General features: G+C 40.3%; 1 long non-coding RNA gene and 1 pseudogene across 1 annotated transcript; one reads left to right on the forward strand and one right to left on the reverse strand.

Moving 5' to 3' along the window:
* The first annotated feature begins 31 nt into the window (after window positions 1–31).
* Window positions 32–27,110, forward strand: LOC147579775 (uncharacterized). Its single transcript, XR_015252093.1, has 4 exons — window positions 32–192; window positions 3,480–3,633; window positions 24,513–26,429; window positions 26,638–27,110. It is a non-coding gene; the product is annotated as an uncharacterized LOC147579775 (long non-coding RNA).
* LOC112856230 (large ribosomal subunit protein eL32-like) lies at window positions 4,561–5,449 on the reverse strand (annotated as a pseudogene).

Consider the following 27,110-nt stretch of genomic DNA (forward strand, 5'->3'; position numbering starts at 1 on the left):
GTCACCGCGCAGGGATGTGCTCTCCCGCAGCCGAGCTCCCGGGGGTACGCGGAGGGAGGGGGAGAGCAGTTGAGGATTGTGGAGAGGCGAACGAGGGGAGGCGGCCTTTACTGGGCGGGGAAAGTGTCCCAAACACCGGTCTGTGGCCCTGGGATCCTGCCAGTCGTCCACAGAGCCGCCTCCTGTCGGGAGGTAAGTCACCAGCACCTGGCAGGTCTTGTCCCTGCGGGAAGAGCGGGAGACAAGGTGGCCTCATCTGGTATCCACGTCCCCTGGGTCCCGGAAAAAAATCAAAAGCAAATGTTGGTTGAGGTCAGGGTAACATTTAGCCAGTTCCCAATAGTTAAATTTCGGAGCAGTGAGCGAACATTGGGATTAGTGAAAATCCTGGGGGTGAAAGATATCTATATATTTACCTCTTGATTTTTAACCTCAAGAATCAGTTTGCATTTCCTTTCTGCTTACTGAGCACTACCCCTCTTCCCTCCCCACCCCCAGCCTTTTTCATCTTAAGGCTCCAATATGTTTTTCTTTAGGCTGGAAGAGAGTTGCAGTATGAACAAGGCCTTGTTTGATCTGTGGCTTTCTACAATTTGTTTAATGTTGAAGCAGTTACCTAGCTTTGGATCCTTGCAAATAAAATCATAATAGGGCAGGGAACATTCTGTAACCTGGTGCTTCTCCTTAGTGGCACCACTGACGTTTTGGGCTGGGTGCATAATTCCTTGTTGTCACAGGGAGGTGCCCTGTACCTAGTAGGGTGTTAGCAGCATCCATGGTCTCTACCCACTAGATGACACTAGTAACCCACCCTCTCCACCTCTGGCTGTGACAAGCCTGTCTCCAGATACTGCCAAATTTCCCAGGGGTAGGTGGCAAAATTGCAACCCCTTTGAGAACCATTGCTGTAATGGAAAAAGTACTGGCTTTGGAGGCAGATACGTAGAACTTTTCTGCCACTTGCCAACTTGATCTTTGGAAACCTCTCTGAGGCACAGGTCCTTCTTTTCTAAAATGTAAAAGACGCTATTAATGTTGTAGTTGCAAGGATTAATAAGTCCACTGCCTGGAAAATAAAACGAGGCTTTCAACAAATAATAGTTTTCTCTCTTTGTAAGACCCTATCTCAGAAAAGCTGGGGTATCAGAAAAATTCAGATGTAAGGGAGTAAGTCAGGAATCCTATGACAAGGAAAGGGGAATAAGCCAGAAATTCAGTTACAGTAGCATCTGAACTCCTGGTTCGCTAAGACTAGGGAAAGGAGAACATTAGATTAAAAATCTGAGGAATGTGGAAGGATGTGTGATGGCTCTGTGGCCCCAACAACAAAGGTCTAACATGGGTAGAGAGTCACGTGTTACCCAGAGAACAAAAACTCTCTTGCCTACCTACTCACGGATACTTGAAATCCCTGTCTAAGAACATGAAGCCTTTTATTCCACTACTAGCATCTGGAAAATACCTTGCATATAATAGGTCTCTGGTAAGCATTTGTTAAACTGAATTAGAGCTAAAGCTTAAAGGGCAAACACCCCTGGGAAGATAACACAGTGACTTGATTCACACGAAGGTGATGCCAGCTCCTCTTATGAAAGTACATTTTAGGATATAAAAAGTGGATATTGCTTTTAAATATCTCCAAGATCAGGAGAGGGTTCTAGAGACAGCATTGCTTGGTACCCAACTTCAATTGAAGCCATCCTCATTATTTATTTTGTTCCAATTCTTTCAAAAATTTACTTTCTCTCTCCAGTTTTAGCAGCAAACATGTTATCCTAAGTTCAATTTAATATGTCCTTGGCTTTCACTCTGTGTGTATAAACGAGAAAGACAGGGTCCTTTCTGGTTGCTATTCCCAGGAGGCAATCCATGATCATAGGCAGGATGCATACAGCTAGTATGGGCTTATGGTAGAGTTAGTTCCCAGAAATACCCCTCCACTGGGAAGAATCACCACCAGGTGCAATGGACTTGGAGAGGGGCCATTCCTAAAGACCTTTTACTGAATATTTAAGTATGAATTTCATATTAAGAAATTATTCCAATGGTATACTTTTTATTGATATCTAGAAATTTATATGTTACATTTTAGAAGGAAATTATTTTTTGGCCCTAATGAATTGGCATGCTTACTTTTACTATTGGGTTTCCCTTTTTGTCTTAGCTGATAGAAAGCATAAATAAAATGTATGCTCAGTTGCAATAATTATTCATAGCCTATTTTTCTACTTACCTCTAATTGCCTTTATTAGGCAGGTGGCTTTTTTATTCCACTCTTGTTTTAATGACTCAGTTAAACTTCTGTTTTATTGGAGGAGCTCTAAGCCCTTTGGAACTGGAGATATAAATAAAATAAACTATGTATCACACATACCATAATATATAGTCTAATACATATAATAGTTTATTTACTGCATTTTATTTTATATTTTAAAAATCATTATTTCTACATTTAGTCTATATATTTATAGATAACCCTTAGTTTCATAATTCAGAGGATTCCTAGAACTCATGTTTGTCTGTTTGGACCTGCTTAACATCATGGTGAAAATTGTCCAATAAAAGCAACAAGACGTAAAAGGCCAAGATAATTTTTTTCCCATTCATTGTGTTATCATGAACGTATTTTAATCCTGAAAGTCCCTGAAGGACAAAAACAAACAGGAAAAAATTTTTAAAGAAATATATAACAGGGCGGAGTAAAAGAAATACAATTACATGATGTGTGTGCATTTTGTGTTGACCAGTTTCAAAACAAAATCCCTTAGGTTTTGGTGACTGAAGAGCACTTAAGAATGTGAGCCATTGACTAGCCCTTAGTCATTCTGCAATCAAAATACTGCAGCTCCTGATTCATCTAATACTAAAAGAGAAAACAGAACTTGGACCTTGGAGGGGTTAGCATGTTACACAGTAATGGATTAATTTGTTGTTTGTCACTAGAGGGGGCTTTAAGAAAGTTTTTCTTTTTTAGAAAGTTTTTTTTTTCTTTAATGTTTATTTATTTGAGAGAGAGAGAGACAGTGTGCATGCGCACACACGAGTGGGGTGGGGGGCAGAGAGAGAGAGAGAGAGAGAGAGAGAGAGAGAATCCCAAGCAGGCTCCATGCTGTCAGCACAGAGCCCCACATGGGGCTCGATCTCACAAACCATGAGATCATGACCTGAGCTGAAATCAGGATTTGGATGCTTAACCAACTGAGCTACCCAGGTGCCCCCAAAAAGTTTTAAGCTGCATACCTGTGAGCAGAGCAGCCAAACTGAGGCAATATTAACCTACAAATCTTACTCAAGGAGTATAAGATGTAACTGAAAAACATTTTTAAAAGTGACCCTTAGGTAGAACTTTTCCAACTATAGTTAGTGACATACATGGTGAATTCTTTTTTGAGCACAGGAAAAAAATTAATGGATTAAAAAAAATTCTCATCATTGTCAATCTAGAGCTTGATTTTTCTTAATTTTACTGTTTAAAGCAGGAGAGAATGTCATGACCATAATTCTCTATAAAGCAATATGTGCCCAACAGACAGAAGAGAGTGATAGCAGGATATACTGACCCCAAGTGACCATTCTGAGTTCTAGTAAGGAATTGAACTTTGGTATCTCAGCACAGGCGTAATCTTGCACACGGTAAGTGGTCACTCTAAGAACTATAGCACCCTGTGGAGTTTGTGCTGCATTTAATGTGCTCCATTGTATACTTTATCTTCATTTTTCCTATAGTGGAGAAGAACACGAAATTATGGCTCTATAGGCAGCTTAGCTGCTTGTTATTACTAACAAAAGAGTCAATCATATAGTGTGGCTCTTAAGTGAAGGCTGCTAGAATTGCAGATATTAGGCCCCTTAATACCTGTCACAGTCTTCCATTGCTCTCGTTTCTCTCCAGCTGCGTTCTTTATATCTTTTCCTCCAATTAAGAGAACAAGTCTCTGTGAATGGAATTTAATCATTCTGTGGTTACTAGGTAACCTGTTGCCATAGCTTAAGAAGAGCATTTTATCTCTTCTCCACTGCCAATCAGTTGCCACAATACATTGGGGCAATGCTTGGCCGAAAGGCTTGATAATCTCCGCCTAACGTATTCCCTGTTTACAAGTGGCTTCACCGTTAAAAACAAAGCAAAGCAAAGGACATAACCAAGTTGTCAGTCTATCCTGGTCATATTTGTTTCACTTAAAAAGCAGGGTTCGGAGTTTTAACAATTAATGGATTTTGGAAAGTTGCAGTGAAGCTCTTAGACGTGCATCTGTGATTCACAAACTACCACACACGAATCAATTAAAACAACAACTAGGTTTTGTTAAGCCACCGATGAAAACCATACTTTATTTGTGCCCTATCTAGTTTTCCTTAGGGATTCAACCTCCTCTCCCGTCATACTTTGTCTTTTAGGGTATCTGCCTGCAATATACTCCCCAAACACTTTAAATTATTAGGCTGAATGACCCAAAGTTGCCCTTTTATAAATCAAAAGTGGTCAAATAGAGAAAATGCTTTCTTTTCTTTTTAGTTTTATGGCTCTATTAACACAAATATGACAGGCACATAAACTGTCTATTCATTTTCTTCGCTGCGCAGCCTGGCTTCAGGATTGGTGCCTCTGACGGCCAGTGGCACTGCTCTTTCTGCAGCGGCTTTGCGGTTCTTGGAGGAGACGTTGGGAGTAATCTCTGCCCAGTAAGATTTGTTGCACACACGGCACTTCAAGCTCCTTGACCTTGTGGAGTAGGAACTTCCGGAAGCCACTGGGCAGCATGTGCTTTGTTTTCCTGTTGCTCCCGTAACCGGTGTTGGGCATCCAGATCTGGCCCTTGAATCTTCTGCCCACCCTATCGTCAGTGCCTCTGGGTCTCCGCCAGTTGTGCTTAATTTTGACATATTGGTTTGACTGGTGCCAGATGAACTTCTTAGCTGTCTTTTTTTTTTTTTTCTTTTTGAGAGAGGGAGAGAGAGTGAAAGAGAGAAAGAGAGAATGCAAGTGGAGAAAGGGCAGAGAAGAGAGAGAGAGAGAGAGAGAGAGAGAGAGAATCCCAAGCAGGCTCCATACTGTCAGTGCAGAGCCCAATGTGGGGCTCGAACCCACGAACCACGAGATCATGACCTGAGCCAAACTCTGGCACTTAACTGACTGAACCACCCAGGTGCCCCTCTTGGTTCTCCCTCTTTCTGTCTTTTTTTTTTTTTTTTAAGTTATTTATTTATTTTGAGAGAGGCAGAGACAGTGTGAGTGGGGGAGGGGCAGAGAGAGAGGGAGAGAGAGAATCCCAAACAGGCCAGCACTGTGAGAGGGGAGCCTGACAAGGGGGCTCAAACTTACAAAACTGTGAGATCATGACCTGAGCCAAAATCAAGATTTGGACGCTTAACCAACAGAGCCACCTAGGGGCCCCTTGGTTCTCTTTTTAATGATCTTGGATGTCACCAGAGGTCTGAGGGCAGCCATTCAGGAGGCATTTCCCACAGTGAGGACACAGTCTAGAAATTTTGGTTGTGCTCCGGGCACAGAAAGACTTCCTGTGTGTCATTTATAACATGTGGAGTGGATGTTTATATATGATAAACAGACAAATAAGAGACTGAGTGATTCTCTGAGCCTTCTTAATTTCCTTTTTATTTTATTTAATTAAAAAAAATTTTTTTAACGTTTTATTTATTTTTGAGACAGAGAGAGACAGAGCATGAACAGGGGAGGGTGGGAGGGAGAGGGAGACACAGAATCTGAAACAGGCTCCAGCCTCTGAGCTGTCAGCACAGAGCCCGACACGGGGCTCGAACTCACGGACTGTGAGATCGTGACCTGAGCCAAAGTCGGACGCTTAACCTACTGAGCCACCCAGGCGCCCCCTTAATTTCCTTTTTAAATGAGCCTCACAGGGAACAAATATTTCTTTTTGCACCTCAGAAAATTTGGGGGCTAGAAGGATGCCCGTGATTCCTAAACCAAAATATCCATCTTGTAGAAAAAACTACTGGAGCACAGAGAAGATAAATAATTAGCCTATACAACTCAGCTTTCTGACTCTTGATTTAATGCTCATTCCACTAAATCAAGAAATAGGCAGCTAGACAATTATTTCAGTGACATTTCATTATGCCCATTTGCACTTTTATGCACGTGCTACCTAAAATAATGGAAAAATCTTTTTCATGTGCAATCATGGACATATAAAATGGGAAGGGTAAATGAGACTTTGCTTCAGTCCTTTCTCTTAGGCAAACCTGTATCTAAGCTAAGATAAGTGTATGTATATTTTAAAGTCATATCTTTTTCTAAAAGGCTAACATATATTATTCTTCCAAAATGAAATAGAGCTCAGTTGAGCCCAGTTTTTCTCCTACCTCGAAGATGATTACTTTGCCGTAATCCAGAAAGACTGTCATTGACATTGAGTTTAGGAACATTTTATTTATTTTGTTTTATTTTGTTTTATTTTGTTTTATTTTGTTTTGTTTTATTTTGTTTTATTTTATTTTATTTTATTTTATTTTATTTTATTTTATTTTATTTTATTTTATTTTATTTTATGTTTATTTATTTATTTTGAGAGAGCACGCAAGCAGGGGAGGGACAGAGAGAGAGAATCCCAAGCAGGCTCCTGCACTGTCAGCACAGAGTCCCACACGGAGCTCGATCTCACAAACCATGAGATCATGACCCGAGTTGAAATCAAGAGTTGGATGCTTAACCGGCTCAGCCCCCTGGTGCCCCAGGAAACTATATTAGAGAATTATTTCTGAGAAGGGGCAGCTTCTCTTTTTCAAGGGTGAAGAAAAGAACAACACTAATAACTTCCTGTAAACTAAAAACTGTCACCTGTTATTTCAGTCCTTAATTTATTAATGAGTTATTCCAACTCATTAATGAGCACCTACTATGAGCAAGACCCACGACTCTTCAGCTCACATTTTCCTTTCAGATTCTACAACACACAACCATATTCTCTCTAGTTCATTTACAGTGATCCTGGAAGCTGGGCATTTATAGAGATATTATAAAGTGGCAGGTAACATAGAATAAGTATTGGAATCCACTTGCTTGTGAATCCTGGCTTTGCTGTTTCCTAGCTGTGTGACCTTGACCAAAGACTCTATTTCTTCATGTGTAAGACAGCAGAGCATAACAATAGTGTCTACTTTATGTGATTGTTGTGAGTATGATCAGAGGTAATATGAATAAATAGCTTGCCAAAGTGCCTGCCTGGCTGCCATAGTTTGGGTTTCCCAGAAGCTGACCCTGGGACAAGGATTCAAGTACAAGTCATTTATTTAGGAGGTCATCCCAGTAAACACCAATAAGGGGGACATAAGTGAGACAGAGAAGGGAAGGAAGCTGTAAAGGGTTCTATCTAGGCATAACTGGAGCTCAGTCCCTCCAGAGAACTCTGGGAAACGGAACACCACAGAGTTATCCTACCCAAGGGTGGGGAGCTGGGCTATGTATCCACCACCCTGCTGTCAGACCATGTTTAAGGGCTGCTGGAGGCGGGGTGGGGGGTAATTCCTGAAGGGCAGGTAAAGTGGGCTTCCGTGTTCAGAGAAAGCTCTAGGCAATAAGGTGTAGGCACTCACTGTTGCAGTTGGGATTGGCGAGCAAGGAAGTGGCATTGACAGGGTCCACTTTCCTGGTGACAGTAGCCATTCCACATACATTTACTCCTTGTATTTTTAAACATCATTACCATTAAGTAAGCTTTTGGGTTCTTTTCAAATTGCATACGACTGGCACAGAGAAGGCGTTTGTTGTGAACACCTGTTATTTTTGTCTGCCCAGCATCCTTTCTCTTTTCTTCCGTCAGGAAATACATCCCTTGTCCTTTGGGTGATAGTCTCCATTTTTCCTCCTTCTCAGTCCCCTCTTCTCCTGCCCCTCCTTTATCACAGGAAAGGGGAGTGTGACTCTGGCCTGGCCAGAATGTGTCCAGCCAGCTGGCTATGGGATTGATTCAAAGATGGGCACAGAAATCTAGTCAGCATCCAGTCCTATCAGCATCCTCTCTGGGACCTAGCTTCTACAGCTATTAGCACTGACTCTTTCTGCTGGGTTTGCTGAGCTGGGAGATAGAGGCCTATGCTGCTGACTGCTCTCTTACTCTCTGTGGAAAGCACAGGTACAACAGATAAGGGGAAACAGAGAGAGAGAGGAGGAGGGGGGAGAGAGAGAAGAGGGAGGAAGACAGAAGGAAACATCCTGAAGACATTATTTGAGCTCCCCCAATACAGCTCTGGTGGAAGCATTTGAACCTGACCTCCCAGTTCTAGGAGCCAATAAATTCTTCACTCTCACATGCAAGGGAAGAATCCTAATGGACACATTTGTAGCATTTCATGCTCTACAATTCTAAGACATCTTTTAACACCTCCTCTTCCAATGTAAATTCCTAAGTAGTTATAAGAGCTGCTAGCAAGATGGTGGAGGCAGGTATGAATTGGCGGTATCTTTCTATTCTGGAATAGCCTTCCTCCTCTTTGAGGTTCTGGCGTTTCATACTTTATTTCTCAGTCACAGCATTGAATAACTTTGGATTACCCCATGAGAAAGTTATTCCCTTTGCCATTCTTTCACTCCTAATTACATCAAGGGGAAAGTCTCAGTGTGATCCTACTATGGCTTTAACACCTGTCATCTTAGCTAATCTTCCATTTTTAACAAAGGCTGAAGTTCAGTTTCAGGCCATAGTATTTGAGGCATCCTTCTTTGTCTTTGTGATGCTTGCTTATGGCACTTACTACTATTCTTCCAATTATAACTGAGGTATAGTTTTTCTTTTAAAAATGTTTAATGTAAAAAGTGAGTAAACTCAAAGGAAAACTACAAAGGAAACAATAGTGTTTACTGGTGTAACAATGTGGCAAAAGACATGTAGGTGACATGTAAAAGACTGGAATTTGGAAATCACCTGCTTAGTATAATGGTATCTGTGCTTCCTCAGAGTAAAAAAAAAAGAGATTAGGTAGACAAGGTGCCACTCACATTTTCACATTTTCCACCCTGCACTGTCTCCTTAATTCATTCCCTTCTGCCTGGATCACAGGGGCAAGTGAGAAGATGTACAGGCTAACATAGACATGTATGTAACCAGGGAGTGGAATCAGAATTCCCCTTTCTGTAGGCACCTGTGAATCCACCAATGAATGATCCTCTTGGATCTTCCTCCCTTGGTTTCCAAGAAAGGATGCAACTTTCTTCCTGATGACAGAGAAGAGAGGCAGGAAATGGCTTCTTATAAGAAGAGGTGATGATTCCACCAAAAGGTGATGACTTCTTTCTTTTTTTTTTTTTTCCAATCATCTTCACATTTTCTTTTGGGTGGATGTAGTTCACTGAATAATGGCCATCCAAAGAGATCAGGTCCTAATCCCTGGATTCTATAAATGTTATTTTATAAGGAAAAGGGGGTATCTGCAGAGGTGGTTAAATGAAGGATCTTGAGATGAGATGGTGATCATGGATGATGTGAGTGGGTCCTAAATACAATCACAAGTGTCCTTGTAAGAGGGAAGTGGAGGAAGGTCACACAGATGGAAGAGAAGACAATGTGAAGATAGAGGCAGAGATCAGAGCATGTGGTCCACAAGGCAAGAGATCGTCAGCACCACCAGAAGCCAGAAGAAGCAAGGAATGGATTGTCCCCTAGAACCTCCAGAGGGAGTGAGACCCTGCTGCCATCTTGATTTTGGCCCAGTGATACTGATTTCAGACTCAGGCCTCCAGAGCTGTCAGAGAATAAAGTTTTGTTGTTTTAGACTACCCAGAATTTGTTACAGCAGTCCTGGGAAACTAATACAGTGGAATGAGATGTTGTCTCTCAATGACTGTCTCCAAGACAAGCATTTCTCAGAAATAACAATGCAAGTACCCATCTCTTTTTGTTCTGATTTTTGATCTTGATTACAATTCAGGGAGCCCAGGGGAAAAAATCCATCCCACTGAACACTAACACCATCCTGTTCCAAAAAGGAACATCACCAGGGCGTCTGGGTGGCTCAGTTGGTTAAGTGTCCGCCTCTTGATTTAGGCTTAGTTGACAATCTCTCATTTGTGAGATCGAGCCCTGCACTGGGCTCTGTGCTGGGCATGGAGCCTGACTCATATTCTCTCTTTCTCTCCCCTGCTCCTCCCCAGTTCACAAGCATGTGCACGTGCTCTCTCTCTCTAAAAAAGCAAATAAATAAAAATAAATAAGGAACATCACCATTAACTCCTAGCGTGGTCATTAAAAAAAAAATCTTGCTTTCCAGACAATTGAGAATGCTGTTTTTCATTAATATATAACAAACAAAAGATTCTCTCACAAGTTATACTGGAGGCTACTACTTGCTCCCAATACCTATTTTCCCTTAAATAATAATTGCACTCCCAGGTTTTGGTTGGGCCATATGGAATCAAAACGTTTCTCATCTTCCCTCACAAGAAGGATTCCCATGTAACAAAATTCTTGTTAATGTGTACAATAGAATGCTATGCTCCATTGACTTTTCCAAGTGGCAGTAAAGTTACTTTTAGGAGGATCCATTTACATAGCTTCGTTTGGAGACTATAAAAATCCTAACTATGATTGGTTAGGATTATGTATAACAGTGAATAATAGAAAACGCAAAAGTTTAGTATTCTCTTTTGTGAATATCTGACTCCAGGATTAGTGTCTACGGGGTCTATTCCAGGATTGGTACAAATCCCCACAGTGTCAGACACTCGTGCTCCATCTCGCCTGTCACCATACTGAGCATTGCCTCATTCCCAGGACCACGTCATGGTCTGAGATGGCTGTTCCAGGTCCTGCCATTACATCCACATTCTAGTGATGAAAGGAGGAAGGGGAAAAAGAAGGGCACTCTCCCTCCTTTATGGGCACATCCCTAATGTTGCATACATTTTACAAGAGCATGGAAGCATTGTAGAATTAAGACTTTATGAGATCAGAACCTTTGGGCTGTGTGGTCTTGGCTAGTTGTGTGGCCTTGAACAAAGCACATCTCTGAGCCTAGATTTCCTAACATTGTATGTATGTATGTATGTATGTATGTATGTATGTATGTATGTTTATTTTTGAGAAAGAGAGACAGAGCACGAGTGGGGGAGAGGCAGAGAGAGAGAGAGAGAGAGAGGGAGACACAGAATCTGAAGCCAGGCTCCAGGCTCAGAGCTGTCAGCCCAGAGCTCACGTGAGGCTTGAACTCATGGACTATGAGATCATGACCTGAGTCGAAGTTGAATGCTTAACTGACTGAGCCACCCAGGCAGCTCTCAGCTTCCTAACATTTAAAATAAGAGAGTCAAAATGCAACAAATGTTGTTTCTAGTACTTTTTCTATGAAAAACTGGGTGTTTTAAAGATAGGTTTTTCCTAGTGTTCTAACAAAGGCTAAACCTCTAAACTTTGGAGTTATTGTAGGACTTCTGCTATCAAGCTGCTTATGGAAATGGCAGATCTAGTGTCAGTGATTTCACTGATATTTTGTTCTTAGAAAATTTTTCATGGTCTTAAATCACATTCAGACTCTCGGATTGTTGACATTACCATCTATAAAAATCGAAGAGTTTCAGGGTGAGGAAGTAAATTAGTCTGCTTGGTGCTTCCCTGATGGATTGGACTGAGACATGTTATATCAAACCTATAAGAAATTGATTTCTTTTTTACCCATTTCCATTAAACATGTTTTTACACATTCCGTATACCATAGTTCAATGTCTTCCAATGGCTACAGTCTAAACTAGAAATCACAAAAGCCTTCTGGGGGTGGGCAGGTGACATAGATGTATGAGGACAATAGGTGCTTAGTCACTGGTACTGCTACCAGATATAACCACTGCTCAGGTACTTTGCCTTTTCAATGACAGACATAAGCCTTTTCATTCCCAGGCTGTACATCACACGTAAGCACTAAGTGATAACCCATGATCTTTAGGGATTAGTGACCCAATCTGGTGGCTTATTAAGAATCTCCTAGGAAGCTTTGAAAAATATGATTCTTTGCACTCCCCCCAACCTCCAACCTCACCCCAGATTCTGATGAAATTTATTTTCGGTTAAACTGGGGCATTGGTATTGTTTTCCACATCGCCTCTGGTGCTTCTCAGGTGCAGCAGGGTTGAAAAGCACTGGCGATATACTGTTAGAAGCTTATACTACAAGTAAAGTGGGATAATACATTTGCAGGTAGACTCTCATTAAAAAGAGATGCATCCAGGGGTACCTGGGTGGCTCAGATGGTTAAGCATCCAATTTCGGCTCAGGTCACCATCTTGCTGCTCGTGGGTTCGAGCCCCGCATCAGGCTCTGTGCTGGCAGCTCGGAGCCTGGAGACTGCTTCGGATTCTGTTTCTCCTTCTCTCTCTGCCACTCCTCCACTTGCTCTCTCTCTCTCTCTCTCTCTCTCTCTCTCAAATAAATAAACACTAAAAAAATTTAAAAGACCCAATTATTTGCTTGCTTGCTTTCTTTCTTTCTTTCTTTCTTTCTTTCTTTCTTTCTTTCTTTCTTTCAGTTTATTTATTTATTTCGAGAGACAGAGAAAAAGAGGGAGAGAGAGCGAGCACAGGAGAGGGGCAGAGAGAGAGGGAGAGAGAGAGAATCCCAAGCAGTCTCTGTGCTGTCAGTACAGAGCCCCACTCAGGGCTCGATCTCCATGACCCAAGCCAAAATGAAGAGTTGGATGCCTAACCAAGTGAGCCACCCAGGCACTCCTATGCTTGTTTTCTGATCTCAACAAGCTGATCCTGAAATTTATATGGAGAAGGGAAGGAGCTGGAATAGTTAAAACGGTTTTGTAAAATGAAAAAGTTGGGAGGTCTCATGTTACCTTATTTCATGACTTACTATAAGGCCACAGTAGTTAAGACAAAATGGTGTTGGTGAAAGTTTAGAACACAGATAAATGCAACAGGAGAGAGTCCAGAAATAGACTCATCCAAATACAATCACTGCCTTTTTTTGTAAAGTTACAAAGGCAATTCAATGTAGAAAGAATTGCCCCTTCAACAAATGGTGCTGGAACAACTGAATGTCCATCTGTAAAAAAAAAACTGAACTAGATATTTATCTCATACCTTTTACAAAAATTAATTCAAAATGAATTCTAGACTTAAGTGTAAAACCCAAAGCTAGAAAACCTCTAGGAGAAAACTTGCCTGATTTGACAAAGCATGACACCAAGAGCATGGCCCATAAAAGAAAAAATTTTGATGAATTCCAATTTGTTAAAATTAAAAATACTTGGTCTGTAAAAGACACTTTTAGGACAATGAAAAGCCATAGACTTGGAAAAAATATTTTCAAATCACATATCTGATAATGTTCTTAGCTACGGAATATATAAAGAACTCCTAAAACTAAGTAATAAGAAAACAAACAACCTGATTTTTCTAGATGGGCAAAAGTTCTATACACCTTACCAAAGAATACATAAGGATGACTCACTTCTACTTGAATGGGGAAAATAGTAATTTTACTCTGGGGAAATCTTTTGGATACCCCTTCACCAAGTGATCACCAGTAGTAAGTCATGTTAATACCATGTACCTCCTGAAATAATGCAATTCATGCTATATTTTTCCTTGAATCTATAACTTTGGTCCAATCAGGAGAAAACATAGACAAACTAAAATTGAGAGAGACATTCTAGAAATATATATTACAACTACTCTTCCAAAGTGGTGAGGTCAAAAACTGCAAGGAAAACAAGGTAAATGTGTTGGACTAAAGGTAACTGAGGAGACATGATAACTAAATGGAAGGATCTACATGTGGCTCCTGGGATTGGATCCTGGAACAGAGAAAGGACATTAGTGAAAAAAAAACAGAAATTCTAATACAGTCTGTCATTTAGCTATTCTGTACCGATGTTAATTTCCTAGTTTTGATAATTAAATGATAGCCATGCAAATCGTTGACGTTGAGGGGAAGTTGGGGAAAGGGTAGATGGGAATTCTTGCAACTCTTCTCTAAGTTGAAGATTATTTCCAAATAAAAAGTGAAAAAAAACCCCACTTTACTCAGGTTAGTAGGTTTTATCCCAGTTCAAAGATGAAAATACTGAGGCACAAAGTGATTAAGTGACTTTCCATAATTTTAATGAGTGTCATATCTAGTGTTTCAACTCTGGTCTATCTAACTGTAAAGCATGTCTTTTTTCATTACCCAACTATCTTTTAAATCATGTTTCCCCAATTTTCAAGCTTATAGGACTATCTTTTTTGCTTTGTTTTAATTCCAAAGTAGAGGTGAATCTTTGTATTCCCAGCACCTAACAAGATGATTTCTTTAGGGAATGTGTCCAATAAACATTTGTTGGTTGGGATAGCATTTCTCTCCTCAAAAGTGTGAGTTATCAGGGCACCTGGGTGGCTTAATTGGTGAGGCATCCAGCTCTTGATTTCAGCTCAGGTTATGATCTCAGGGTTGAGAGAACAAGCCCCATGTCAGGCTCTGTGCTGGGCATAGAGCCTGCTTAAGATTCTCTCTCTCCTTCTCCCTCTGCCCCTTCCTCACCATGGCACATACTTTTGCTCTCTCCAAAAAAAAAAAAAAAAAAAAAAAAAGAATGTAAGTTCTTCACTATCTTCATAAAGACTTTTCCAAAGTCACACCAACATGCTTGTGTGTAATGACCCAATGTGTTTTCCTTCATCTTTCCCCAGCAAGCAGGTGGAGAGGCTAAAGGAAAGGTGATCAGAAAGGCAGTCAGAGCTAACACATTCAGAGTGAGCCTCATCCATTCTTTCCCTGGGCTCTTGCATACTCTATATAAGTCACAGTATGCTAACTGCTATAACAAACCTCCCCCACCTCCTGCCCACATTTCAGCAGCCTGATACTATAGATGTTTATATTTTCTTTTCATAAATTCCAGTCCATGAGAGTATTGGTATTGCTAAGCTTAGCTTCACATAATCATTCAAGGATCTGGCTATGGAGGCTCCATCATTCTTTAAACATGGCTGCATGGGTACTTGGGCATGGATATCCAGCTGGCAGATGAGGGAAGAAAGAGGAGAATTACCATGGAAATTTTAATGCACCAGGTGCAGAGGTGGCCCACATCACCTCTGCTTACATTCCACTAGCTCTACTCTCAAGGGAGGCTGAGAAGTAGTGTCTAGCCTTGTGCATGAGAAGAAGAGGTTATGAGTTTGGTTGTACACATGCCTGTCGATGCCCGAACATGAAGTCATTTGTATGGACGGGCTGGACTCAGCACTCAGAATCCCAGCAGCAACTACTAAAAGCAGACTCCAGCCAATCCCTCCGCCTCAGCATTGGTTGGAGAAAATCTCCCACTTCTTTGCTCTCTGTTGTGTCCTCTTCTCCTGTGCCTTGTGCACGAGCAGTTCCTGACAACAAATGCATGGGAACAAGTGGACATAAAAGAGAACAAAGCTGCCCTTGTTCCTCTAAACCCCAGCTGTCAGGGCACATCTCTAATACTTCAAGTACTGATTCCAAGTGTTTCTTGGAAGTGATCTCTTTAAATCAAACCAAGCCAGAATGCACTTAACATTCATCATCTCCTGCTTTTATGTAGCTCGATAGTGTGAGGTCTGTGGCATCTTGTCAGGCCCTTTGTTGTTGAGCAAGAACACATTTGTTTGAAAACAAAAAAAGATGGCACATCAGAAAGAAGAGCCTGATTCTACTGCAGCAAATACAATAGGCCCACTCTTCTTCCTGAGAATGGGCTGCCATTGTAGGCCCAAGTGTTCTCGCCCATGGCCATTGTCTCTCCTACAGAGAGGCTAGTCTTACAGTGAGCTAGGCCCCAGTGGAGGGCTTGTCATATCTAAGAGCCTGGAAAAACTATAGGCATTGATCAAAATAAACATTTTCTTGCTGTATCTTAGGGAGACAATTCCTTTTTCAGGGAACTGGATCTTCATCCATCCATTAAGTAGATGATTTGGATAACTTACTTTATCTCTCTTTCTCAATCCCTTCACCTATAAAGTGATATATGAATATTACCATATAAGGCCATTGTACAGAACAACTTAGATGATCTTTATAAAACACTTAGAAAAGTGTCTGGCACTTTATGAACACTCAGTAATTATGAACAGTTTTTATTATTACTGCTGTTGTTTTTGTTGGTAGTGGCATTGGAGGTATTTTAAAAATACAGAGGCAAGAAGGGTAGTTAGAACCCTACTTTAGTAATCTAATAATGAAGTAATAAAATTAGATGTAAAGTCGCAGTGGTGACATAAGATAATAAAGATGTATTGTTTGAATATAAAAAAAAAATATTTTCTTAACTTGCCCAAAGCACCTGAAATACTTAGTCATTACGAACATGTAGTCTAGCTTCATGTATCAGATGAGGTTTGTATAAATTTTACAATGTAAATGTACACATCTTTCCAGCTGTTATTTTTGAGAATATTTCATCTACAGAAAGTGTTGAATTACAGCTTGTCATATATTGACACAAAGCAAATTGAAGACCTATGTGAAATATATAATGCACATTATATGATTTCTTTGCAAGAGTGGTTACATGGAGTCTAGATCCTAGACCATTGTGAATGCACATGAACACCAACATTTGTACCTGTTGACCCCAAGTGCTGGCCCTTTGACCACAACCAATCAGAATTTAGTGACTTTTGAGTCCTGAGCTTTTGCCCACACCATATGCTGGCTCTCAGAACTCAATAACTAATTGAGTTCTACTAAGCTAGAATAGTAGTAGTTGAGAAGCACCATTTTAAACCAACATTGAACTGGGGCACCTGGGTGGCTCAGTTGGTTAAGCATCTGATTCCTGATTCCGGCTAAGATCATGATCTCATGTTCATGGAATTGAGCCCAGTATGGGCTCTGTGCTGACAGCATTGAGCCTGCTTGGGATTCTCTCTCTCTCCCTCTCTCTCTGCCCCTCCCCTGCTCTCTCCCTCTCTATCTGTCTCTCAAAATAAATTAAAAAAACATAAAAAAAAAAACCCAACAACATTGAACCATAAAAAACTTGAAGTATCCGTGTTTAGTGATTGATAGCAATAATGCTAATGATGATATATTCTTTAAAATATTTTTAATTGTAATATTTGTGTATGTATGTATTATTTTAAGTTCTTAGTTTAATTCCAGTTAGTTAACATACAGTGTAATATTAGTTTCAGGTATAAAATATAGTGATTCAACACTTCCATATATCGCCCTGTGTTCATCATAACAAATGAACTCCTTGATCCCCTATCACTTTTTTCATTCATCCTCTCATCCTCCTCCCCTCTGGTCACCATCAATTTGTTCTCTAGAATTAAGATTCTGGTTCTAGGTTTGTGAGTGTATCTCTCTCTCCCTCTCTCTAATCTCTCTCTCCTATTTTTCCCCCCTTCACTCGTTTGTTTTGTTTCTTACATTTCCCTTATGAGTGAAAGCATATGGTATTTGTCTTTCTCTGACTTCTTTTACTTAGCATTATACTCTCTGGCTCCACCCATGTCATTGCAAATGGCAAGATTTCATTCTTTTTTATGCCTGCATAATTTTCCATTGTATATATACACCACATCTTCTTTAGCCATTCACCGATCGATGGACACTTGGGTTGCTTCCATATCTTGGCTGTTGTAAATAATGCTGTTATAAGCAACAGGGGTACATGTATCCCTTCGAATTAGTGTTCTTGTATTCTTTGTGTAAATATCCAGTAATATGATTGCTGGATCATAAGGTAGTTCTATTTTTAACTTTTTGAGGAACCTCCAAACAGTTTTCCACGGTGACTGCACCAGTTTGCATTCCCACCAACAGTGCATGAGGGTTCCTTTTTCTCCACACTCTTGCTAACACCTGTTGTTTCGTGTGTTTTTGATTTTGGCTATTCTGACAGGTATGAGGTGATATCTCATTGCAGTTTTGATTTGTATTTCCCTGATAATAAGCGATGTTGAGCATCTTTTAGTGTGTCTGTTGGCTATCTGTATGTCTTCTTTGGAGAAATGTCTGTTCATGTCTTCTGCCATTTTTAAATTGGATTATTTGGGATTTTGGGGGGGTGTCGGATTTTCTAAGTTCTTTATCTATTTTGGACACTAACCCTTTATCAGATATGTCATTTGCAAATATCTTCCCTGATTCAGTAGGTTGCCTTTTAGTTTTGTTGATTGTTTCTGATAATAATCTTGATGAAGTGTAAAGACACTCTAAAATGTCAAATAGCTAGAGATGAAATGTCGAAGCTGTAAGACACGATAATATTTAAGATTGTATAGAAAGGTTCAAAAGCAGAACTATGAAAGGGAACAATTCATCTCACTTGTGCCCTGGAACTGAGTGTCTTTCTATCTCTGGAGCCCGCTCTGTTTCTCTGGGCTCTTGGCTCCAAGCCTGGTCAGGCTGGGTAGAGGGAGGGCCTACCAGGTAGGTGTATGACCAGTCTGAGGCTAATTGCTTTCTAGCTTCCAGGCCACTATAAAACGGTACAAGGAGTAGGACCATCTTGTCCACAATGAGAAGGTTTTACCCCTCCCAGTCAAGTAGTCAGGCAGATAGGGAGGAGCATGGACAGTATTCTTTGAGCATTTACTCTATGGGAAATACCATATTAAGTGCCAAGGGAATGATACAAAGTTGTGGTGGTAGGGGTGGGTGGAGGAAGACAAGGGCCTGACCTTAGAAATCAGATGTGACTTGAATGATTTTTATGTGAGTGTGGTGTCTCTGCAACTCACATCCCTGCCTTAGGGTAACTGTACGTTCCTGAAGGACAGGAATCCCGCCGGATGACAGCATGCTATAGGGAAAAAAAACCTTGTCAGTTTGACCTACTCTGATTCTGCTCTTATTTAACCCCTTCTGAGCCCCATATTTTTCCTGTATAAAATGAGCATAAACACGAGTGCCTGGGTGGCTCAGTCGGTTAAGTGTCTGACTTCGGCTTGGGTCATGGTCTTGTGGTTTGTGGGTTTGAGCCCTGCATCGGGCTCTGTGCTGACAGTTCAGAGCCTGGAGCCTGCTTCAGATTCTGTGTCTCCCTCCCTCTCTGCCTCTCCTCTGCTAGCACTGTCTTTCTGTCTCTCAAAAATAAATAAACATTAAAAAAATTTAGAAAAATAAAATGAGTATAAACAGTGATCTAAAAGGGTTGTTTTCATGCACATTAGAGACTCCCAGTTAACCTCTCTTCCCTTTGGATCTTGCTTATAATAGATGCTTGGTAGAGAAATTAATTAGGGACATTTTGTAGAATTGTAGAGTTGGTTTTTTTTTTTTTTTTTAGTTTTTATTTAAATTCCAGTTAGTTAACATACAGTGTAATCTTAATTTCAGGTGTACAATTTAGTGATTCAATACTTCCAAATAACACCTAGTGCTTATCACGACAAGTGTCGTCCTTAATCCCCACCATCTATTTAACCCATCCCCACACCCTCCTCCCCTCTGGTAACCATCAGTTTGTTCTCTATAGTTAAGAGTCTGTTTCTTGATTTCTCTGTCTCTTTTTTTCCCATGATTGTTTGTTTTGTTTCTTCAATTCTGCATGTGAGTGAAATCATATAGTATTTGTCTTTCACTGACTGAACTTGTTTCACTTAGCATAATACTTTCTAGCTCTATCCACTTCATTGCAAATGGCAATATCTCATTCTTTTTTATGGCTGAGTAATATTTCATTGTGGATATGTACCATGTCTTCTTTATCCATTCTTTTGTTGATGGACATTTGGGCTCTTTCCATAATGTGGCTATTGTTGATAATGCTGCTATAAACATCAGGGTGCACGTATCCCTTTGAATTCCAAAGAAGACATCCAGATGGCCAACAGACACATGAAAAGATGCTCAACATCACTCATCATCTGGGAAATACAAGTCAAAACAACGAGACATCACCTCACACTTGTCAGAATGGCTAAAATTAACAACACAAGAAACATCAGGTGTTGGTGAGGATGTGGAGAAAGGGGAACCCTCATGCACTGTTGGTGAGAATGCAAACTAGTGTCGCCACTGTGGGGAACAGTATGGAGGTTTTCCAAAAAGTTAAAAATAGAACTGCTCTACGATCTAGCAATTGCACTACTGGAATTATAGAATGTTAAAACTGGAAGAGCCTTTCAAAATCATGTAGCTCAGCTATCTTATTCAATTTAATTATAATTCTCCTTTTCTTAGAGTTATGAATTGATGGGAGAAGAGCTGCTCCCATCAAAACATAATGACATCTTTTCTACTAGATAGAAAAAGATAAAAAAGAACGAGATACCAAATATTGGTGAGGGTGTAGAGAAACTTTATGCACATCTTTAACAAGCATGTATATAGATTGGCTCAACTTTTCCAGGGTGCTCAACTTTTCTGGATGATAGGAACCACAAGCTTAAATATATATGCTGTTTGGTGTAGCAATCTCACATCTAGGAATTTATCCTGTGGAAGTAATTGACCAATTAAACAAAGATATGTTCGTAAAAGAATCTTCACTGTAGTGTTGTTTGTAATAGTGAGATGCTAGAAACACTCTTAATATTCCTAAATAGGGGCTTAGTTAAAAAAATGATGATACACCTATTTGATAGAGTGTATCACAATTCTATATTAATTTGTATGGAAAGATTTTCGCAACGAAGTGAATAGGAAAAGCAGGTCCCAGAGCATCATGCAGGGTAGCACTTCATTTTATGTACATTTATGAAAGTGCACAAAGAGATGGGAAGACGGTCACCATGGTCACGACAGTTGCTTCTGCATCATTTAGGCTAATTTTTACTCTCTTCTTTATAGCGTTCTAAAATGCGTGGATTGTCTACCTGAGCATGTACTGATGCTATTATCAGAAGAAAATCACAAAGCTATTTTCATTTAGAAATAAGGTAGAAAAATAAAGACCTCTCAGGTCTTTCAGGGCAATAAAGACTGTATTTCCCATTTAAAAAAATGTTTACTTATTTATTTTTGAGAGAGCAAGTGAGTGCACAAGTGGGGGAGGGACAGAGAGAGGGAGAGAGAGAGAATCCCAAGGAGGATCCACGCTGTCAGTGCAGAGCCTGATGCAGGGCTTGAACACAGGAACGGTGAGATCATGACCTCAGCTGAAATCAAGAGTTAGACACTTAACTGACTGAGACTCCCAGGCGCCCCCTGTATTTCCCATTTTGATAATGGTACTTGGGTGGTGTCACTGTGCAGAATCTATTATTTTGTATTTGTTTGTTTGTGTGTTTAAAGTTTATTTATTTATTTTGAGAGGGACAGAGAGAGAGAGCAAGCAGGGGAGGGGCAGAGAGAGAGGGGGAGTGAGGGAATCCCAAGCAGGCTCTGAGCTGTCAGTGCAGAGCCCGATGTGGGGCTTGACCTCATGAACTGTGAGATCACAACCTGAGCTGATATCAAGAGTTGGACACTTAAGCAACTGAGCCACCCAGGCGCCCCTCTTTTTATCGTTTAACCTGACTGCCAAACCAGTTGTGTTCATGGTCATAACTATAGAAAGCCCATACTCCCATTATTTTCTCATGTTCTCCATATCCCCTTTTGGACGTTTTGGGAGTTACTACAGGTCTCTTTTTGAAATGAGGCAGTGAATATATAAATATGTAAATAAATAATATAAAGATTATTCCTGTCTTTAGCTAATTGTAAAGCTCACACCATCATAAATCCATTTCTTCCCTAAATAAAAGCAAATGGTTAGCCATTCTATAGTGTAAAGCTGTCCTTAAATGACAACCAAACAAAGCAGATTTCCTGTCTTGTGATAAAAGAATGTTAAGGACTACCGGGTAAGATGTAGGACATGTACTGAGTACTGGTTGCCATGGTTTTGGCTGAGGATGGGCTATTTAAGCTTATCCTTAATTTGGATAGGCATGAGTCTCAGCTTTGCAGGGTTAAAAATGGTGCAGAAGGCATGGCTGTTTTTAGACTGAATGAGAGTCTGGCTATAGTAACAGCTAAAAATAGAAAGCCCTCTCTTTAATTAACCCTTTAGCTACCAAATTGGATTAAAAAAAATTGCAGTATATTCTCTTTAGAAAATACAGCTGGAATGACAGAGAAAGCTGTTATCTAATTATATAGCATTTTTGAACAAACATCCTGACATTAAAGAAAAAACACTCTGCTATATATAAATATGTATATGTATATGTATATGTATATGTATATGTATATGTATATGAAAAAGGCCTGTTTCAAGCTTTAAAAATCAGCTAGTCAGTTCCCATGGCAGCTTTACTCTGTCGAAGGATTCCAGATCATAACCAATGTAACATTTTTAGCAACTAATTTCTTCTTCCATTTGCAAATAGCACTTGGGAGTAAACACAGTGGACTTTTAGCCTTGGTTCTGCTGCCCATATTATTTCGTGTGACATGCTGTGCATTATTTAAAAAATGCAGATGGCCTCTGTATCAAGGACTTTGACACTGAAAATAGAAGAATCTATAAAAGCTAGATAAATAAGCATATGCTAGTTTCCACTTGGGATTTCCAACCCCTCTTTTTGGAAACTGTGGAAACTCTTTGATGGGCACATTGTGGTTTGGAAAGTCCATTCAAACCAGAATCAGAAAACAAAAGGTCCAAGTCTAGTCCTGCCCCTGATTGCATCTGAGATCTTGGGCAAGTCATTTAATCTGCTTGGGTCTCACTTTTCTTTTCTTTTTCTTAATGTTTATTTATTTATTTATTTATTTATTTATTTATTTGTTTGTTTGTTTGTTTATTTATTTTAATTTTTTTTTTCAACGTTTATTTTATTTTTGGGACAGAGAGAGACAGAGCATGAACGGGCGAGGGGCAGAGAGAGAGGGAGACACAGAATCGGAAACAGGCTCCAGGCTCTGAGCCATCAGCCCAGAGCCCGACGCGGGGCTCGAACTCCCGGACCGCGAGATCGTGACCTGGCTGAAGTCAGACGCTTAACCGACTGCGCCACCCAGGCGCCCCGATGTTTATTTATTTTTAAGAAAGGGAGAGAAAAAGAGAAGGAGAGAGAGGGAATGAGCGGGGGAGGGGCAGAGAGAAAGGGAGACACAGAATCTGAAGCAGGCTCCAGGCTCCAAGCTGTCAGTACAGAGCCCGACGCAGGGCTTGAACTCAGAACTGCAAGATCATGACCTGAGCCGAAGTGGGATGCTTAACCAACTGAGCCACCCAGGTGGCCCTCTCACTTTTCTTTTTATAAACCCTTAAGTTTGAAGATGAGTTGTCTACTTCATGTTTTATTATTTCTTGGGGCGCCTGAGTGGTTCAGTTGGTTAAGTGCCGACGCTTCGTTTTCCCCTCAGGTCGTGATCTCGCGTTTCGTGGGTTCAAGCCCCGCATCAGGCTCCATGCTGATAGCAAGAAGTCTGCTTGGGATTCTGTCTGTCTCTTCCTCTCTCTCTCTGCCCCTCCCCTGCTCATGCTCTCTCTCTCTCAAAATACGTAAATAAACAAAATTAAAAAAAAATTTATTATTTCTTGTTTTTAAATAGTTGAATGATTTCTTCACATAAAACTCATGTGGAAGCCCATTATGGAAACAGAAAATGAGCTGGTCTGCTTGCTAAAGTTGGCCCAGGGGCATCTGGGTGGCTCAGTCGGTTAAGCATCTGACTTCAGCTCAGGTCATGATCTCATGGTTTGTGAGTTTGAGCCCCACATCAGGCTCTGTGCTGACAGCTCAGAGCCTGCTTGGGATTCTCTGTCTCCCTCTCTCTCTCTCTCTCTGCCCCTCCCCTGTTTACGCTGTGTCTCTCTGTCTCAAAAATAAATAAACAATAAAAAATAAATAAATAAGGTTGGCCCAGGTTTGGGGAGAGTCCTGAGTATTTCTCTCTGGGTCTTTATCCAACCAATTCCTGGACACCTTTCACATATTGAGTAGGATGCCCCAGGGCTCCTCAATGGCACGACTTGAGGACCATCAGGTTAGGTAAAATTTCATGTTTCATTCAGCTTTAGAAGTTAGTCTGTAGTTCTGAGAAATCTCAAAAAAATAATGCCCTAATAATTTCTTAGAAGGTTGGAGTCCCCATATTATACCAACAAAAATAAAGGATAGCAACTTCCAAAAGATAGTAATTAGTATTTTCAACATTATGGGTTAGAAAAACTGTTGTCTTGGGGGTGCCTGGCTGGCCTAGCGGGTAGAGCATGTGACTCTTGATCTCAGGGTCATAAGCTGAAGCCCCACCTTGGGCATGGAGCTTAAGGAAAAAAGAAACAAAACCTGTTTTCTTGATTTTCCTAACACATGACATCAAGGGATACTGATGTGAGTCTTCTTCACTGCCTATTTGTTATGAGACCTCACAATAAAATGATTTACTTCTTGATGCATCCCCTTTGCTATTTTGTCTGTTTACAAATGTCTCCCCATTAACTCATTATTTTGTGATGAACATTTTTTTTTTTTTTTTTGGTATTCTTTTTGGATTTTCTTATGGCGTGAGATAGCCCACGAGCTCCATTATTCTGAATAACAGAATGCTGCTTATAAGGATCTCTTGTTTATTGTGAATGTTAATCCAGCCTCCCCCTGTATTTACGCAGAACTGTTCTGCTTTTATTTACAGAGGAAGTTGCAACAGGGAGAAGAGCTCTGGTTGGATCAATGACTTGTGGGCTCACAGGGAGAAAGCTGGAGAAACAGATTCTGTTTAAAACCCGACCATTCGTTATTCTGTGTGTTTTGGGTACGGGGCTACTGACGGGAAGTAGCAATAGAACGAAGAAGAAAGCACATCTTCTCAGATTTTCTTCATTATTTCCAACAAGACTCAACAGGATCAACAACGAAGGCTCTCTCTGATTCTTGCCTCAATTTCATGTCTCCAAGAGCTGTGATCTGCGTAGGAATGAAGTGTGGTGACATCTGCAGCTGGAATCGTGAGCGCTTCTGGGTGCTGTGCTCCAGAGATAAACTAAAGCTGAGCAAAAATACTATGACTTAATAATATGATCCTTATGAGAACAAAATATTGTGTACATCCCCAGATGATTAAAACTAACATTTATACTGTGCTTTCCAAGCCACTACAGTGGTTATAAATAGTTTCTCTACAAACTATTTATAGAGAAATCACATCAACCACCCACCACTTGTTAAAATGGAGCAAGTATTTTCACACAAAGGCAACTTTACAAAACAGCAGGGGAATTGGTAATGGAAGGAACAGATAGGCTGGAAATGACAGGCGGGAGACTTAACTGATTTCTTCCTTTTCTATTTTTAACCTTTAATGTGTAATATATATTCAGAGAAATGCACATAAGTGTCAGCCAGCTGAAGTTTCACTAACTTAACATACTTGCGTAGCTGGCAGCAGATCAGGAAGTGGAGTATTACAAACCCCCCGAGTCTTCAGGTCCCTGTCCTTCCAAGGTTACCTGGCGTCTTGTCTGCTAACTGCACAGATTAGTTTAGTTTGTTCTTAGCTTTTATAGAAATCGAATGCTACCGCATGTTTTTTGTGGCTGGTTTCTTAGATTTAATTTTATGTTTGTGAGACTCATCCATGCTGTTTGTTCATTCTGCTACACAGTGTCAAGTTGTGCAACCATAACACAATTTATTGATCCATTCCAGTGTTGATGGGCCTTTTGGTAGTTTTTGCTTTTTGACCACCACAAATTGTGCTTCTCATGAACATCCTTGATCATATCTTTTGGGCATATGTTTAGGAGTGAAATTGCTGTCATAGAATAAGCACATTTCCATGTTAATAAGTTCTGCCAGATAGTTTTCCAAATGGTTGTGCTAATTTACACTCTCAACAGTAGTGGAGGAGAATCCTGGTTGCTGTATGTACTTTCCAACATTTGTTATTTTCTACCGGGTGAGTAATGCTATCACTTTATGCTTTCAATTTGCATTTCCTTGATGACAAAGTTGAGCACCTTTTTATATGTGTGTCGGTTATTTGTTTTCTTTTTTAAAGTGATCTCTACTCCCATCACGGGGCTTGAACTCACAACCCCAAGACCAAGGGTCACATGCTCCACCAACTGAGTCAGCCAGGCGCCCCATATGTGTATTGGTTATTTAGAGAGCTTCTTTTGTGAAATGTGCCTATTCAGGGTTTTTGCCCAATTTTCTGTTGGTTGTTTATCTTTTTCTAGATGTTCTATATATATACTGGATAATCTGTTCATTTTCTTATGTACAATGTGATTTTTAAGTGTTTAGGTTTATGGTAGGTATGTTCTTCATGTTTTCACGTACTCTGTTTATGCAGAATATGCATCAATATGCATCTTAGATCCCTGTATATTCAGGCCTGAAAAACTTCTAACAGCATTTAGGTGAAAAAAGTAACCTTATTCCAAAGTTGAAAGTATTGCACGCAATCAGCTACCATAAAATGCATCATTATTATTTAATGACATTTTACATTCATGATCTATTTTTTTATTTTTAGCTTTTTCATATTGCTTGATTCGTTGCTTAAAATGAATATGAAGATAAGAAAGACAACCCTCCCTCCTCAAATGTGAGAGGATAATGATCTTGCTTTGAATTTGTTAAAATAGACCATGATATCTTATTTGGGGAAGTTATCTATGGTGAAGTTCATAAAAATATTAAAAATTCTGGTTTGGGTTTCAGTTTTGCAACCTACTAGTGTTTCTTACATTAGTCAAAATAACCTTGAAATCATCATTTATTTGGAAGGACATTTGCCATTTTTGTCTGTCCAGGATCCTTTTGGCGACAGTGCCCAGTATCTTTTTGGAGAGCCGCCTTGATCACAGTTGGTCTGCATGTGTTGAGCCCACTATCAGCTTCAGCAGAGGGCAGGTACCACTGACTCAGACCTGATCAGATGAGCACCACATTCCTCAGGGCACAGCCATTGGTTCAAGAATGACTGTGTGATCCATCAGTATCAATGACATATAATGAGATCAGTTCTGAGACTACAGAGGGAAAGGAAGCCTCTTCCATGCTGGACTTGACTTCAGGAGGATGTGAAGTAGAGCTGCTGTGACCTTCTTACAACCTTGAGAAGACACTCTGTTGAAAACAGAGCCAGACCAGAAGAAGCAAAGCTAAGAGATAGAGAGAAATGGAATTGAAATAACATTTTGAGCTCCTGGATCAAGCCATGACTGAAGCTAGTAGTATCTGGACTTTTCAGTAACATGAGCCAGTGAATCCCTCGTCTGCGTAA

Source organism: Puma concolor, chromosome B3 (assembly GCF_028749965.1).
Source record: "Puma concolor isolate L17-30 chromosome B3, mPumCon1.1.hap2, whole genome shotgun sequence".
NCBI lineage: Eukaryota > Metazoa > Chordata > Mammalia > Carnivora > Felidae > Puma > Puma concolor.